At 38.1% G+C, this 16,536-nt stretch overlaps 1 protein-coding gene across 4 annotated transcripts in view; it reads left to right on the forward strand.

Annotated features, from left to right (window-relative positions):
- Positions 1-16,536, forward strand: part of LOC122806263 (chemokine-like protein TAFA-5) — a 576,893-nt gene that overhangs the window by 535,941 nt on the left and 24,416 nt on the right. The window lies entirely within an intron of this gene.

Genomic DNA, 16,536 nt, shown 5'->3' on the forward strand with positions numbered 1-16,536 from the left:
TTGCCATGTCTCTTTCAAGGTAAAAACCTACCTCTCAAATTTCAGTGCAAGAAATTTGTACACAGCCAAAAGTAATTGGGGGACAAAAGCCCTAGGGACAGACTTTAAATATTACTTTTATAAACTGTTGCTAGAATAGCTGGTTTTGTGTTGGCAGGGAATCGTTTTCTGAAGGATGTGTGAAATCTGAAACTCAAATTTGATGACTTCAGTTTCCAGCAATTTGCCAGAAAGAAAACCCACAGACTTTATGAGAAGCAGAACAAAAATAAGAGGCACAAATCTGGACATTCTGTAAAAATCTGGACAGTTGAGAGGTAAGCTATATAACTGAATGAGCAGCCTCAAATTCTCCCTGGTCTGTCTTGGCTTGCCCTCTTTGAGGATGGAGGGAGCACTTTTTTTTTTTTTGCTAGGCTAATAATCTGTTTTAAGGAGCTATCTAGATCTGATGAGCTGCATTTCACAGCCAACATTTAGGATAAAAATATCACGTCTTTTCTCACTTGAAAGATATTTTTGAAAAGTTTGTGCTTTTAGTATTCTTTGACTCATTTGTTAAGACGTAAAACTAAGTGACATCTAGATAAAAGTAATATGGCAACGGTTTTAGATTATAAATATAAATACAGTAATTTTCCATATCTGTACTGCAGAGTCTTCATTAAGAGGAACATTGGAACATTTTGTCTGCCTCAAAAATACAGCATCTGCCTGTTTTAACATGTAGCTAATGCATTCCACTGAGACCAAGTGCTAAAATCCTTTTTAATGCTCAAATAGCAGTTCATTTCCTTTCTTGTCATGACAGATATCTTCATTCATTTTATAGATTTGTACAGAACACATAGTAAATGTCTCATTAATTTACTTATGGGCTTAATCTATGTTCTGTCTGACAAACAACACTATTTGAGAAACCAAGATAATTGTATATCAATATCTAACTAGCTGTCTATCTAAATAGCTGTACATGTTTCTGAGTGTGTATGAATGTAGTTTATTTTTGATTTTATTTGCAAATGAAATCATTTTGCTATGATTTTGTCATGTTGGACTTTGTTTAGCTCATATTTAACCACTCAGGATCACATTTATAGGGCTCCTTTTATATTAAGTTCTATATTTTTGCTGTTATGTTAATATTTATACTCCATCTGAATTTGCTATACTGCTTTACACTTGCTACAGATAAATGTGAGCACTTACTAAAATGTGCATTCCCATGAGTCATCATACAAGTATGTGATAAGCCAAATGTTTTTCCTTTCGATTTGCAGCTTGATTATACACTTAGTTGTAATATTAACAAAGTCTGTTTTGTGGCAGTCATTGACTGTTGAAATGGCTGTATTTATCAGTTAATAATTAGTTTCAGAGTAACCACTCACAGACATACACACAAAGAATTTGAAATACAAACTATGAATTTATGAATGGTCAGAATTTAAACACTGAAACGCATGAAACTAAACTGCAGTAGAGAAATTTTAATACCAAGTATATTTTCGTTGTGAGATAGTGTTGCTTTGTTTAGCAGATGTCTATTGGTGTTTGTGCATTGGGCTGTAAAATATAAACATAAAATCCAAATAATCATTGTATTAGTAAAGCAGTATGCACACATTAGTGTTGATGGTAAATGGGGCAAAATAGCCAGGTAATGGGACATTAGAATGGCTGCAGGAGGACTCTGGTGCTATATTTTGGTTGTCTGTTCTTCAGTTTGCATTTGAAATGTGGTGACCACAATTCCATTGGAGTGGGTGGGGTTACATAATTATGTATGCAAATATTAGATAATCAGTGTACAGATTTGTACCTATTTTTCATGGGCCTTGTCCAGATTTTTGATGATTCCAGGTTGAGAGGTATGGGAGGTGGCCTCCCCGATTCTAACCTCCTGGGTTCTGTCAGTAAGCTATAAAGCATAACCTTCCTTTGACAAAGCCAAACTGGGATGAATCCAGAGTCTGGAAGACTCCTGTGTCCTTGTTGATAATTTCCAAAATAATTCTTTCCATGGCTTTGCAAATAAGACTAGTCAGACTAATGGTCCTGTAGTTTCCAGAATCTGTTGAAGAGCCTTCCTTATGAAGGGAGATGCAGTCCTCCATTCACATGGCACAAAGCCTGTTTTAAGTCTATGGTTAAATAAAGACTCTAGGGGTCCTGATAAGTCATATTTTAGACTATTCAGGAGGCATCCTGGGATGTTGTCAGGGCACACTGAGGTCATGTTCTTGGCTTTAGTGAGTGCAGCCAGTACATGTTCCCTAGTTATAGTTGGAAGAGTTATGTTTGAGAGTATTATTGGAGGGATGCTTGAGGGTGAAACTGGGGTAAAATCCACAGGAACAACCAAACCAGCAAAACCAAGAAAAACAACAGCCAAAAGATCCACCAAAATAATTTATTTTGAACTCTGACGTCTCGGCCACAGCCTTCAAGGAGTAAACTGTTTACTCCTTGAAGGCTGTGGCCGAGACGTCAGAGTTCAAAATAAATTATTTTGGTGGATCTTTTGGCTGTTGTTTTTCTTGAAACTGAGGTAAAGTTGGAACTGAATTTGTCCACTAACAGGTTTGTCGTATCGCCAGGCTTGGTGAATGTGGCACCATTAATCACTTGTTCAGCACATTGGTGTCTGCTACCCTTAATATTTCTGATATAGCTGTATAACTTCTTGTGGTATCTTTCACCTGGGAAGATATCTTATTCTCAAAGTTGACTTTGCTTGAAGTAATTCAGCCTCTTCTTTGCCTTGCCTATTTACTTTGATAAGAGAGTTTTTATCTTTATGGGAATTACCCTTCCTGATTTTTGCCATGATTTTTTTCCTATTGTTGTATATCCTGTTTAATTTGAGATGCCACCAGGACGGTTTATTTCTGGGGCTAGTTCTGAACTTATTTCTGGCAGGTACAGCCACCTCTATGCAGCCATTGACATGGTTGTCCAGAGTTTCTAAGAGCAATTTAGCATAGGCTGGTGTGTTCTCGGGCTTTGGAGAGGAGTATTGAATTTTGACAAAACATAACTTAATAACTGGCAATTTGCCTTGGAATAGTTCCTGACTGCTACTTGTTGTAATGGGATTACGGAGTTGATTTTGATTTTGAAGGAGAGAGCTTTATGATCGGACCTTACCAAGGAGAACAAGACATTGGAGAGGTGCAGCATTCTCCCATATTTGTAAGCACAAGGTCCAGTATGTCAGAGCCTCTAGTGGGCGTATTCACTTTTTGGTCAAGGGTGTTTGTATTTATGAAGTCCAAGAATCTCTGTGGCTGTAGATGTGAGGCCATGTAGAATTCCCAATCTGTAGAGGGGTAATTAAAGTCTCCCACGAGTAGAGTGTTAGGTTGGATGTTAAGTGTCTCCAGTAGCCCCAAGTATACATTGTGAGCATCTTGGAACATAGCGGGTAACCTGTAGCTGGCTAGGATATGGTACAGTATTTTATCTATGGTGATCTGCACATGCAGGAACTCCAGCACGTCATTCTGTTTGACTTCCCTAAAGGTATGCTTGCTATTGATGTATATTGAGACACCTCCACGTTTAGCTCTTGTCTTGCAACTACTGGTCTAAAAGTGTGGAAGCCACTGAAAACTTGCACTGCCAGGGTACTCTCTGCCAGTTTAAACCATGTCTCGGTAACTGCACAGATATCTGTATTCTCGAGTGTGAGGAGGACTTGGAAGGAGTGAAGATTTAGGCTCCTGACATTTAGAATAACATCTTGATGTTCTGTTGATGTCTGTAAGTTTGGCATTGCCAAAAAAAAGACACTATGAGGCCAAATAATGCCTTGGCCAGTATTCAAAAGCCTAGAGTGGAAAGGCACGGACCATCCTTGGCAAAGCAACATGGTCTGTTGACCATGTCCTCCCAAGCTAACAAATATTGGACGTCAGAAAGACAGCCAGTTGTTGAAATCGGTCATTTTTTCCTCCTATTGTTGCATCATCCTTGGCGATGGTAATCTGCTGATCATTACCAGGCTCATACCAGCCTAGGACACACAGTCTGACAGCTCCTCTTCATATAGTCTAGGGAGGTACATCCCAGGTCATTTACACCTATATGGACTATGATGGAATCATACTGGTACCTGTGGCATAATGACCTGAGTCCACAAATGGTTCGGCAGATCCTGGCTCCAGATAAGCAACTAACAGTTATCATCTCCTTGTTCAGCCTGGTTAGAGGGGCATCAGTATATCTCTTCCAATGGTGTCCCCTATGATCAGAGTCCTGGGAGGTGTGTTTTCTTGCCTCAGAGGCTTAGTGTGTGGGGCTCCACTGAGAGTGACAATATGTGTGGTATTAGGTGTAATTTCTTCTGGGGGCCTTTGGGCTTGCTGAGGCATAGCTTTGACAGCAGGTGGTCTAGGTGGTGATTGTTGTGTCTATAGATTGCTTTTAAGTGCATCAGCATATGTGTGTGTTTTGTGCTTTGTGAGGTAAGTGTTGTGTTTGTGGTTATGACAACATGATGTGGACTTGTATGTGAGAGTTTAGCTTCCAGTGTGATTGTGTAATTATACCTCTCACATACTCTGTCTGATTCTTTACGGATTAAGTGGTTGTCAGTAAACATGAGACAGGTGGTGCATTGTCTTAGAATGCCCATATCCACCAAGCTGGAAGTTAGGAAGTTGCATATCCATAATCTCCAGTCCTTTGATTTGTGAGCTACAAGGGAGTGGTGTATTGGGTTTAGAAGGCTATTAAGGGTGTTTTGTTTGTGCAGACTAGTAAGGGTGCTTTACTGGGGAAGATTAAGCTCAACAGTGCTAAATTCTACAAATATTAATGTTTACACGACACTGAATTCTATTAAATTTGTACGTATTGCCACATGAGGCCCGACTAGTTGTCCTAAGCTTTTTGGCACACAAGGTATTTGCACTATATTGCTGCTTTAAAGGTTACAGTTTTATAGACTGTGCTACAGAGAAGATTTGCTTCCTAGATTTTTGATACTGTACAGGGCATTGCTAATCCACGCAAACATGCAAAATTTATAGCAGCACAGAAAACTAAATAATGAGCCCTCTGACCAATAAAACGACCACACTACAAGTCAGTTTGTGTATTTCCCAACTCACACAGACCAAGGGAACACTTCCTACCACAGGATAAATAAACCCAGTCTTCTTGATGTAAAAACACAGCAGAAGAGATCCATAAGTGCAAGACTAATACAAACCACTTAAACAACCAGCTGGAAATCCCTTGCTGAAGGTAATTTCAAGATAGTAACGGTGAGAAGAAGAGCAATTTTTTTACAAAAAACTTAGTGAAATGTAGACTCAAAAGTAGGAAACAAAAACGACCATTCAAAATAAGTTAAGTGCGATTTAGCAATCAAAGGTACTTAACTTTGCCAGGGTGGCACTGGATACAAGTAAAACACTTCTGGAATGTAGGCTAGGACTACAAGTTTCTCTGAACTCCAGGAAAATGAGCAGGAGACATTATATAGTAAAGGAGGTTTACTCAAGAACAATACTGGTTTGCTGGGTGGGCACTAAATATCATGAGTGTGGAAAACAGTGGGTTGGATGAGCACATAAATTGCTTATGTAACTGTCAATAGTAATGAAAAAGAGGAGGGAGGAACTTTGGAAATTAGATAATCATAAAGGGGTGGAGGGCAAAGACACAGCCTTATAAAACAAGAACAGCAGACGAGTGGGTGGGTGGGGAAATTTTCAGGGAACAAGCTACAGAGGTTAGCAATCAAATAAGGGCAATATTAGAGCTCTTTCTGAAACTTTAGCTTACTGTGCTAGTGGGAGCGGGGAGACACAGAATGCAAGCAGGTAAATAAGTATAGTATAAAAGCACTGAAGCACAAACTGGAGAAAAGACGATTCTCTCAATATTGAACTTCCACTACAGTTTAAGGCACCAGACTATGCAGAAATTTATCAGTCTCACTGGTTATGGAAAAATGCAGTAATAAATGATTAAGGCACAAATCTGGTAGCTGCAAACAGTTCTGCCACAACTGTGAATTAAACTACAAGACTTGGCTCAGCAGGGTTTAAAATACCAACAGATAGCTTTTATGAGTAATTCTACTTGTGGAAAAAAGAAGTGCAAAATAATGGAGAAACACAGTTTTCCCACAACTGCTAATTAAAATACTCAACTATGGTCCCATAATCTTTTATCATTCCTTCTCCTAGCCTTAGCGACCATTTCACTATTTTATTTACAATATCCAAATTTAAACATTAATAGTTTCCTCAAAAAGTCACCTCTCTGCTCCACCTTACTCCTGTGTGCTAACCCTAACGCTGCCTGTACTGCCACATTACACAGTACCTTTTGAAAACTCTTTTTACTAACATTACCAGTACACAAAACACTTATATACATTACACATACATTTCAAGCATGTACAACACTAAAACTATCCCCTTGCCTAGCTTTAACTCTAACCAGCTTTCACGTGTAAATACACACCCTACCCTAATGCCGAAATTCACCATACACAACACTAAAACTATGTCCCACTAACTCTAACCCTAAACTGCAGGCCCACGTGCGCGCGTGCACTCCCACCCATAATACCAACCCACTCACCTCTTTCAACAACATGGACATTTGGTGGCAACAAACCACATTTCAGTTTGTCACTCAGATAAATGTTTGACAAAGTGAACTGCTACCAATAAGTTTCAAAGACTGGAAGCAGGATGTAGTAAAAAAAATGTGCACAGGTTAAATCATAAATACACAAACAAAAAAATGTTAGCCCAACTTTAAAGTTACAAAATAAAATACAGGCTGTGTTTTAGTCAAAAGAAAAGCTGCAGGCTGCTGCAAGTCCCAGGTTTCAGTTTTAAAAGCAAGTACTTCCGCAAGGTACAATTCATAAGTTACGCTACACAGGTTAGCCCTGACTAGGCCTTCTCTTTTTCAGGTGATTGTCCATCTGAGTAAATCACTTGCTGAATTTAGCCCTGCAAGCTACTTATAGTAATTAGTAATCTGGCTAATTGCTGGAAGAATATTTCCACATTCCCCACTACAGTGTATATTCTGAGTGCACAGTAAAGTCACTTATACACTTTCCATAACCAACGTGTTACAGCTACGGTTTTGGAATCATAAAAGTGGGTTGTTTTCCCTGGACAACCCCTCAGCTTTTCTGCTAGTTACGTCAGGTTTGTGAGTCACTCTATACTGAAAGGGTTGCTGGGGTAGTGAGTACAGTTACAGCACAGTATTTCCATCAGTTAGCTTTTGCTTACTTAACCATTACAAAGGGACATGATCTGTTACCAGATTGAAGTGGCTGTCTAACAAATAGTATTGCAGGACATAAAAAGTCAAATTTTTAGCTTGACACTCTCTTTCAATAGCTGAGTATCTCATTCCTAAATTGCTCAACTTCCTAATGATAAAACACACAGAGAGTTCCTCACCTTGAATGTTTTGGGAGGGCACTTACCCTAAACCTACATGCGACATGTTAGAATACAAAGTAAACAGTTTAATAAAGTTAGGATTTACTAATATAAGTTCAGAACACAGGATCCTTTATAGTTCATTAAATGTTCTGTCTGCCTCAAAAGACCACTCCACTTTAACAGGAGCACAGAAGCATTGCCCTATTGTGAGATATGTCAAAGAAAGGAAGTAGACATAAATTTAGGCCAAAGCTTTCAGTAATACCCAGCTAGCCTTTGCCTATTATAAATGGATGCAGGCTATTTGTTACGACCGCTATCTTTCCTATTTGTGCCCCCCCCCCCAATAAAGTACCTGAAGTATACCCACTTCACTTTTCTTTCCATTTATAATCAAGTCTGCCTTCCTGCCTCATAGATTCTAACACAGGCTCCACTTCAGAGATTCACAGACCTCTGAATGAATGACCACATCCTGCAGGTATGCTGCAGCATAGTATAATTGAGGCTTCAGTGCTTTATCCATCAGCCTTTGAAAGGTGTTTAAGGCTCCATGTAGGCAAAATGATGACACTATGTACTGAAAGAGACCATAAGGGGTTACATGGCAAAGCTAGCATATTGAAATGAGATAAGTATTTACAAACCAAAGGAAAAGATTACAGAAGTTGGAAGAATATTAGACTTTCTATGCCGGGTGTGTGGACAAGTTCCTGTTAAAGGGGTCAATATTGCAAGAAAGGCATGAAAAAAGGTTGTGTAATATTTGTGAAAAGAAGGAAACTTCAGTCTGTTTTTTAATGTTTGAGGGTAAAAGTGTGAATGGCCTAAAATCAAAGATAATTCTTAAAAGAAATATATTAATGTGAATGTGAATCTGCTGCTGTACGGATATAGGAAAGGTTAGATAAACAGTTATATGACAAGGTAGACTTGTTTGTATTTCCTTGGACATCTTGCACTTCAAAAAACTTTCCTAATTTTTCTAAAGTTTTATATGTCCTGCATTCGCTAAATTCATGTTTAGTATCAGTAGCCATGTTTATATTTATACACACCACAGTTCACACATCTAACCAATTTTCTGTGCTGTAGCATTACTGTTAAAAGCTCCTCAGGTAAGAGTTCTGCCATTTTGACTCTAGAAGAGGTCTGGTGCCAGCAAAATCTGTAGTAAAGCCTTTAACCTACATTTACTTTGTGAGCTTGACAGGGAAACTCTCAACATGAGAGAGTAATTGTGGTATGCCAACTACAGTAAACGCCCAAAGTCCTAAATCTCAAACAAATTATGCCAGTTTAATGCAGCTGACATTGTTAAATGCATCTAAATTTATTTAAAGCATATATTTTCTACAAAGAAATTTACTTACCATTAAATGGGTACATAATCAATTACACAATTCCAAGATCACATTTTATCAGCCAAACTCAGAAGTCCAAAATCCAACATCTTTACTTATGAAGTTAACATTAAGTAACACTGCAGAGCAACATTCTAACTATGACCTTGCACATTGTCAGGGGAAATAAATATCTGCCTTTACTGCAAAACCAGGTGTTCGTCCTCCTTTAAGGCTGTGTACCCTTGGAGTCAGAATATTGTCGTAGCAGGGGGTGTGACAACTAACTGCCTTAAAAAAAGTGTTTCTGGTGTCTTTTCTGTCACAGTTGGAAGATCTGTAAATGATTATGCCCCATTCACTTGAACTTCTGATATTTTACAACACTATGTCTATCTAAAACTACTTGTGTCTTTTGAGACAACATTGTTTAAAATTTTTAGGGCATTTCACTCGCATCTGCATATTCTACAGTACCGTAGTTCATATAATGTGATTAAAGAATCTTGAATGTGATTTCCTGATCTTAAGGTTTGGAATTCTTAGTAACTATACTTTTCAGAATTCAGTAAACCAGGCTTGTCTAATTTTATTCACTAAATCTGATCCTTGTATCCTTTGTCTCCCTCCTTTTCTCTGTTTTTTAGACCCCTTAAATGCCCCCCAACTTCTTTGTTCTGGAATTCTAGACAAAGCCAAAATAAAGGAAGTTTTTACATATTACACTAATTCATTTAAAAAGTTAATATAGCATGAGGTTCAACATCAGTAAGAACAATAAGAAATATGAAACTTAAATGACTGGGATTTGCTCACCAGCTGTTATCCTCAGTGATTTACCAGAAAATCAAAACATTTATGAGGAACAGGGCAAAAATATGAGGCAAAATCAGGAACATTCTGCAAAATCAGCGGCATTTAGGAGGTATGTTACTCAGTACTCTGCCTTAACAATATGCAATATCTGTATTTGCTCTGTTTTATGCCCTACTTAGAGCGGATTCTCAGGAAAAAGAACAATGCTAAAATAAATATGTTGCTTTTTTTTTTTTTTTTTTATAAAAACAGTATGTAACTGTTCTGTACCTCAAAACTGTCAACCATTCTCACCAGTACTGTATTATAGCTACCGCCTGCTAGTATCCACATAAGATTAAAACAGTTTTGTTTTTTAAACGACCACATAAGTTTGGTTTGCCTCTGACCACCTGCCTTAATTCTTTGACTGTTGTCACTTTCCTGGATATGCATAGCCAAGTATACTTTGTAGTCAACAGTCATTGCTAGCCTTGCGCAAAAAACAAACTACCATTCAGCTAAGGGCCCATTTCTGCCATTTATTGATTTTTTTTTTCTAGCAAACAAACATGGTGGCAACGTTTGTACATTTCTTTACTAAAACAGTTAACATAAAGGACAGAAAGCACGCCTGCTCAAAGTTGCAACATATGAGGGAAGTGCTCAGCACTTGGCCAATCAATTTGTGAAGCTTTTCATGGGCAGCAGGGGGTGCCATGGAGTCCATTACTTAGGACTGCATTTCACCTAAGGCCAGCTCTCTCTTGAGGCATATAAAGAATACAGAGCTGTTGGAGAGAGCACTGAAATAGTTACAGCCTAATACTGTGTGCACACCTGTCAACCTCTTAGGCCAAGAAATCTGGACAGCTCGACAAAATGGGGAGACGAAGACCCAAAAACAGGGACATATTTTAAATATTGCTCTTATAAACTTAGAAGGTTGCTAGAGTTACAAGGTTTGTTTTGTTTGTTTGCTCCTACCCTTTTCTAAAGATACTATTTCCAATTGTTTTATCTCTGTTACTATATTCAGTACTTCTAGTACAGTTGGTTTAGATTTTGATTTCCATTTTCTAGTAATTGCTTTTTTGGCAGCCACCATAATTAGACTCAGCAAGGCCTTACTGTGTCTAGGCAATTCCAATTCTGTATCATATCTCAAAAAATTATTTCCTTATTTATGCCAATTTGCTCAACCAACGTGTCTGCATGGAAATTTTAAAGTCTGCCAACTCATTACACTCCCAGAAAAATTTGTTCCCAGTTACCTTTTTCTTCCCTGTCTGACCTCCAACATTTGCTATCTACCTGTGGAAAAATTCTTTGGCGTCTACATGGGGTATAAAAATACCTATGCAAACAGTTGCAAGCAAAGACACTAGAGACTTGCATATATCCCCACATTGATTCTTTGTGAATTGCTTATCCATTCTTTCTTCCCATTTCTTTCTCGCCTCCTCTGATCGATTCTTATAGTTATCATGTAATATTTTATATGCTGTACTAATTATTCCTTTTTTAACAGCAGCTTCTGTGCTAAATTCTTCTAAAAAACTCTACCAGTGCTGGTCCTTCACTTAGGATCCCCCTATTGTTTTCTCTTTGCCTATATTCTGATGTCAGTCCTTGATAGTGAAGGCAATCGCTAGCCTGCAGTCCAAATAAATTCTTGTTCCCATTCTGTTACCTTTCCTTTTCTAATTATTTGCTCCCAATACCTTGGTTCTTTTGCCAGTTGTCTCCAGTAAATTCCAGCCCCCTGTTGCCTATTGTCTGCATCCCTAATTACAGTCATCCCTATTGGCAGAATCTCCTTTCTCCATTCCTGTGTTTGCTTAGTTCTTAGAATACTTTATGAATATAATATTCTATATGGTTATTGTTATTCTTAAGGATCTGCATCCAGATTTTGTCTGACCTTCTTTCTTGAGCATCCCCCCCTGTTTTGTCATCATCCCTTTCCACTTTGAATTCTAGGTTTCCACTAGTGCTATGCATCAGAGCCTTAACTATGTAGCTCTAAAATAGCCCTTTAAATTGGGTAATCCCAAACTGCCTTGTTCTGTTGGAAGAATCAGCTTATCCCACTTGAGTCTTGTCATTTTTCCCTCCGAGATAAAATCCTTCAGCTCTTTATTAATTGCTATCCACAACTTCTCCTCTGGTTGATAAAAATATGCATGACCTGTATATAAATCTAAAGGGACTAAATACATTTTAACTGCTTGTATCTTACTATCCATATTCGTATAACACAGCTTCCAGTTTCTCAGTTTTTGTCTTATCTTTTGTTTAGTTTCCTCCCACATATCCTTAGCTGCCACACCAGAATCCTTTTTAATCCATACTCCTAAATACTTCATTTTATCATGTCCCCCCATAAATATGGATATTCCTGAACCAATTCCTGTGTGGATACATAATTTACTGCTATTGCCTTTGTTTTAGCTTCATTAATTTTGCATCCCAAAAAGATTTGAAACTGTCTCAAAATGTTCCACAGCACTGAACGTCTGTTTCTGGTTTTATCAGGTATAAAATGATATTGTCTGTAAATAGAGCAGGAATTTCTTAACTACCATACCAATTATATCCTTGAATTTCTGAGTCTGCAAATAAAGTCATAGTTTCTTGATTACCATTATAGACTTAAACAGTTTATATTTGTGGTTTAGGATTGAAATGAGCATTTATGAAGCTGGATCTGATGAATCTTTACCCTGTTTAGGTATTACAGCCACCAACGCTTTCTTCCATGATGTTGGTGCTTCTGTTCTTAAAATACTGTTAAACAAAACCTTCCAGGTCTTTATCAGTTTTTTCCCTCCTATCTTCCAAACTTCCACAGGAATGCCATCAATTCTTGGGGATTTTCCTGTGGATTAGTTATACATCAGCATTTTTATCTCATCTCCTCCTATCCTGTCAGCAATTGAGCCTCATCTACCTCTAACCTTGGTGTATTTATTTTTTTTATATTTTACTCATTTATAGAACAAGTAGTGGAAATTATTTAGAGAAAGAAATTTCCTCTGAAAATGTAACAAATGTGAAATAAATATAGCTAGGGAGTGGGATAAAATTAACATGGAGTTTAAACATAGAGTGGAAATAAAAGAAAGAGAGATAAGTATAGGAGGAATCCCATAGAACAAGAAGAGGAGCAACTGCAGGATGCTAAACAGAAAATAAGGGATTACCTCCATAATATGCATGAGTTTAGAAAGATTGCTGTTAAGCAACTGTATTTTGATAATAACACTAGAACACAAAAACATTTAGCACAATGACTCAGGCAACAGAAGGTAGAAATGACTGTCACCAAGCTTAGGGAGCCTGTAACAAGGAAGATACCCTGTAGAAGTATTAGAAATATTTTGGAAATTGTATGAAAATTTGTATAAAGCAGAGAAATATGTAAATCAAGAAAAGATACAAATGGAAATGTTTATGGAAGAATTAAATATGCCAAGGTTAGAGGTAGATGAGGCTCAGTTACTAACAGGATAGGAGGAGATGAGATAAAAATGGCTATGTATAACTAATCTACCAGAAAGTCCCCACTCCCCAGGAGTAGATGGTATTCCTGTGAAAGTGCGGAAGCTAGTGATAGAAGAGGAAAAAAAGAAAAGATAATGTAATAATGATAGATTTGTGGTTGTAAGGGGATACTGGCAAGGAAGGAGGATTACACTGGCATGTATTTATATTCCACCTAGAGCTGCTATAATGGCGCTTAAGAAAATTCTAGGAAAAAATAATCAGCTTTCAGCAAGGACTGTTACTTACAGGTGAAGACTGGAATTTGATTTGCAGCAGCGAGGATGTATCTGGGGAGCCCAGAAGGGAAAATATAACAGAGAGTAGATTTTTGAAGAAATGTATGAAAATATTTTGCATGGAAGATGTAAATTCAGTAGTAGACATTTGGAGTGAATTTACATATTATTCCCCAAAATATAAAACCTTTGCTAGACTAGACAGAAATTGTTTCACAGGAACATGTGCACTTAATTGAAAGTTTTGGTACACATCCAGTAACTGTTTCAGATCACGTGCCAATAATAACTAAAATAAAAATGCAGGGTAGTGAAACAAAAATGAGACACTGATGCTTTCCCACCTATTGCTTAAAAAGAGAGGAATTTAGAAGCAAAGATCACCTTTCAGAAGTCTGTATGACACTGAGAAAAGAGAAAAAGGGCTTTGAGGTGATCAATGCAGGGCATTGTGTTTACTCCCTGTATCCTTTTTGTAAGGAACCTTTGTGGATGTTCCAGTTGCTGCATGTGTCTGGTCAGGTACATGCAGATGTACTGGTAAACTGGAAACTGGGATGGATCCAGTTTCTGCAGGTCTCATGTCCTTGTTGATTGTATTCTATGATGGGTCTGATGAGGGCTGAGTACAGTGGTATGATGAGCCCTCTCAACCTAGATGCTATGTTTTTGCTTATTATAAGTTGAGCAACACAGAAGAATTTTCTTATTACCTTGGACATGTTTGGCCAAAGGCTAGACTACGATCTACATGAATATCCAGATCTCTGACTAATGAATCAACTTTTAGGGGTGTTTTGCTGATGACATAGTTACCTGGGGTAGTACTATAAAGCATTTCTTGGTGTTGAGTTTTAAGCCATGGCTTTGGTACTAAGCGTTTGTCTGTGTTCGATCTTCCTGAAAGGTGTTCTCATCTTGGGGGGATTCAATGATTACTCCCAGTTTGCAATCATCTGTGAACTTGGTTAAGCCAGAGGCTTTTGATATTGGCTTTGACATTTGAGAAGTAGATGCCAAAGAGGACTGGGCTTAGCACAGAGCTCTGGGGGCCTCTGCTGGTGACCAGCTTCTTTGTGGAGGTGGCCTCACCAATTCTAACCTCTTGGATCCTATCAGTGAGCCAGCTAGCTATCCAATGTGCTGTGTTGTAAAATGGTTTGTACCAAGTTCTGTAAGTTTGTTGACAAAGCCCAAGTGGATTATTGTATCGTATGCTTTAGCCAGGTGTAGGTAAACAGAATGCTCAGTTTTCCCCTCACCCATTGCCTTAGTGACCTTTTCAAAGAACTCCACCAGATTCAGTAAGCATGACAAAGCCAAACTGGGATGAATCCAGTGTCTGGAGGTCTAATGTACCCTTGTTGATAATTTCCATAATAATTCTTTCCATGGTTTTGCATATAAGACTAGTCAAACTAATGAGTCTGTAGTTTCCAGGATCTGTTAAAGGTCCTTCCTTATGAAGAGGGATGACCATTGTAGTCCTTCATTCATGTGGCCCAACGATGTTTTAAGACCATATTTAAATAATGACACCCGTGGACTTAACTCATATTTTAGACTGTTCAGGAGGCATCTTGGAATGTTATTGGGCCCCACTGAGGCCATGTTCTTGGCTTTTGTGACTGCAGCCAGTACATGTTCCCTAGTTATAGTTGCAGGAATTATGTTTGATGGTATGGATGAGTTGGGGAGAGAGGGGGGTAAAGCTGGAACTGAATCTGTCCACTAACAGATTCACTATATTGCCAGGCTCAGTGAATGTGGCATTATTAATCTTCAGTTTAGCACATTGCTGTGTGCTACCCTTGAGGTTTCTGACATAGCTGAAGAAGGCCTTATAGTTATCTTTCAATATCTTAACCTTAAAACTGGCTTTACTTGACATAATAATCCCTCTTAGTTGACTATTTAGTTTGAAGAGAGAGTTTTTATTTTTATGGGAATTACCCTTCCTGATTTTTGCCATATTTTTTTCCTTTTATTGTTTATCCTGTTTAACTTGGGATGCCACTAGGGCAGTTTGTTTCTGGGGCTGGTCCTGGGCTTACTTCTGGTAGGTACAGCAGCCTTTATGCAGCCATTGACATGGTTGTACACAGTTTCTGAGAGCAATTCTGTATCACAAAAGCTGTAGTTTAAAAAAAGATGTCATATATAACAGGTAGGAATAATGATTTATTATTATAATGACAGAACTTTCCATATTATCTTGGAATGTGAATGGTCTCACCAGTATAGACATGTTAAGAAATGCAGAGTGCAAATTGCAGTGCAACAGGAGACACATTTGGAAAGAAATGAGCATGTGAATTTGATAAAGAAAGGATTTTAGGATGGATATTCAGCAGAGTATCAGGGAAAGAGGAAAACAGGAGTATTTACTTTAATTGCTAGAGGAGCTCAAGTAGTGGCAGAAGAGAAAAAAAAAGATAATGGCAGATTTGTGGTAGTAGGGGACCATGGGCAAGGGATGAGGATTACACTGGCATATATTTATATTCCACTTAAAATTGCTATTATGGAGCTTAAACATTTTTGGGAGAAATAATCATCTTTCAGCAGGGAATATTACTTATTGGTGGGGACTGGAATATGATTTGCAGCAATGAAGATACATCTGGGGACCTACAAGGGACAGTAATGGCCGAGGGGACTGTATACTGAAAGGCATAAAGTGATGAGACTGTTACACTAGATATTGTACAAATATTATGGTATTGAAGTGGCTGAAAAACACTGGAAACATGAGTCACAAAGAGTCGTAGAAAATGAAGTTTATATCACATGGGATCACCCAATACCAACAGTTCAAAAGATAGATGCTAGAAAACCGGATATAGTGGTCCAAGAAAAGAAGACAAAAGTAGCATTGATCATTGAAATTGACACACCCAGTGACTACAGTGTCTTGCATACAGAGAGACAAAAAGTCATAAAATACCTTGATCTGCAGGCAGAAACGAGAGCCATGCGGAAGAAAGATACACAGACAGTTCCAATAGTAGTAGGAGCAACTGCTCTTATAAAAAAGAATTTACAATCATATTTAGATATCTTACCAATTCATGTAACACCATACGAATTGCAGGAGTCATTACTGGGCACATTGCAGGTGCTGCGAAGAGCACTTTTGGCTAACATCAAAGAGTAAAACAATACGAGCACATTGCAGGT

The sequence above is a fragment of the Protopterus annectens genome, chromosome 7.part0 (genome assembly GCF_019279795.1).
Source record: "Protopterus annectens isolate FY-2018-M chromosome 7.part0, PAN1.0, whole genome shotgun sequence".
Classification (NCBI taxonomy): domain Eukaryota; kingdom Metazoa; phylum Chordata; order Ceratodontiformes; family Protopteridae; genus Protopterus; species Protopterus annectens.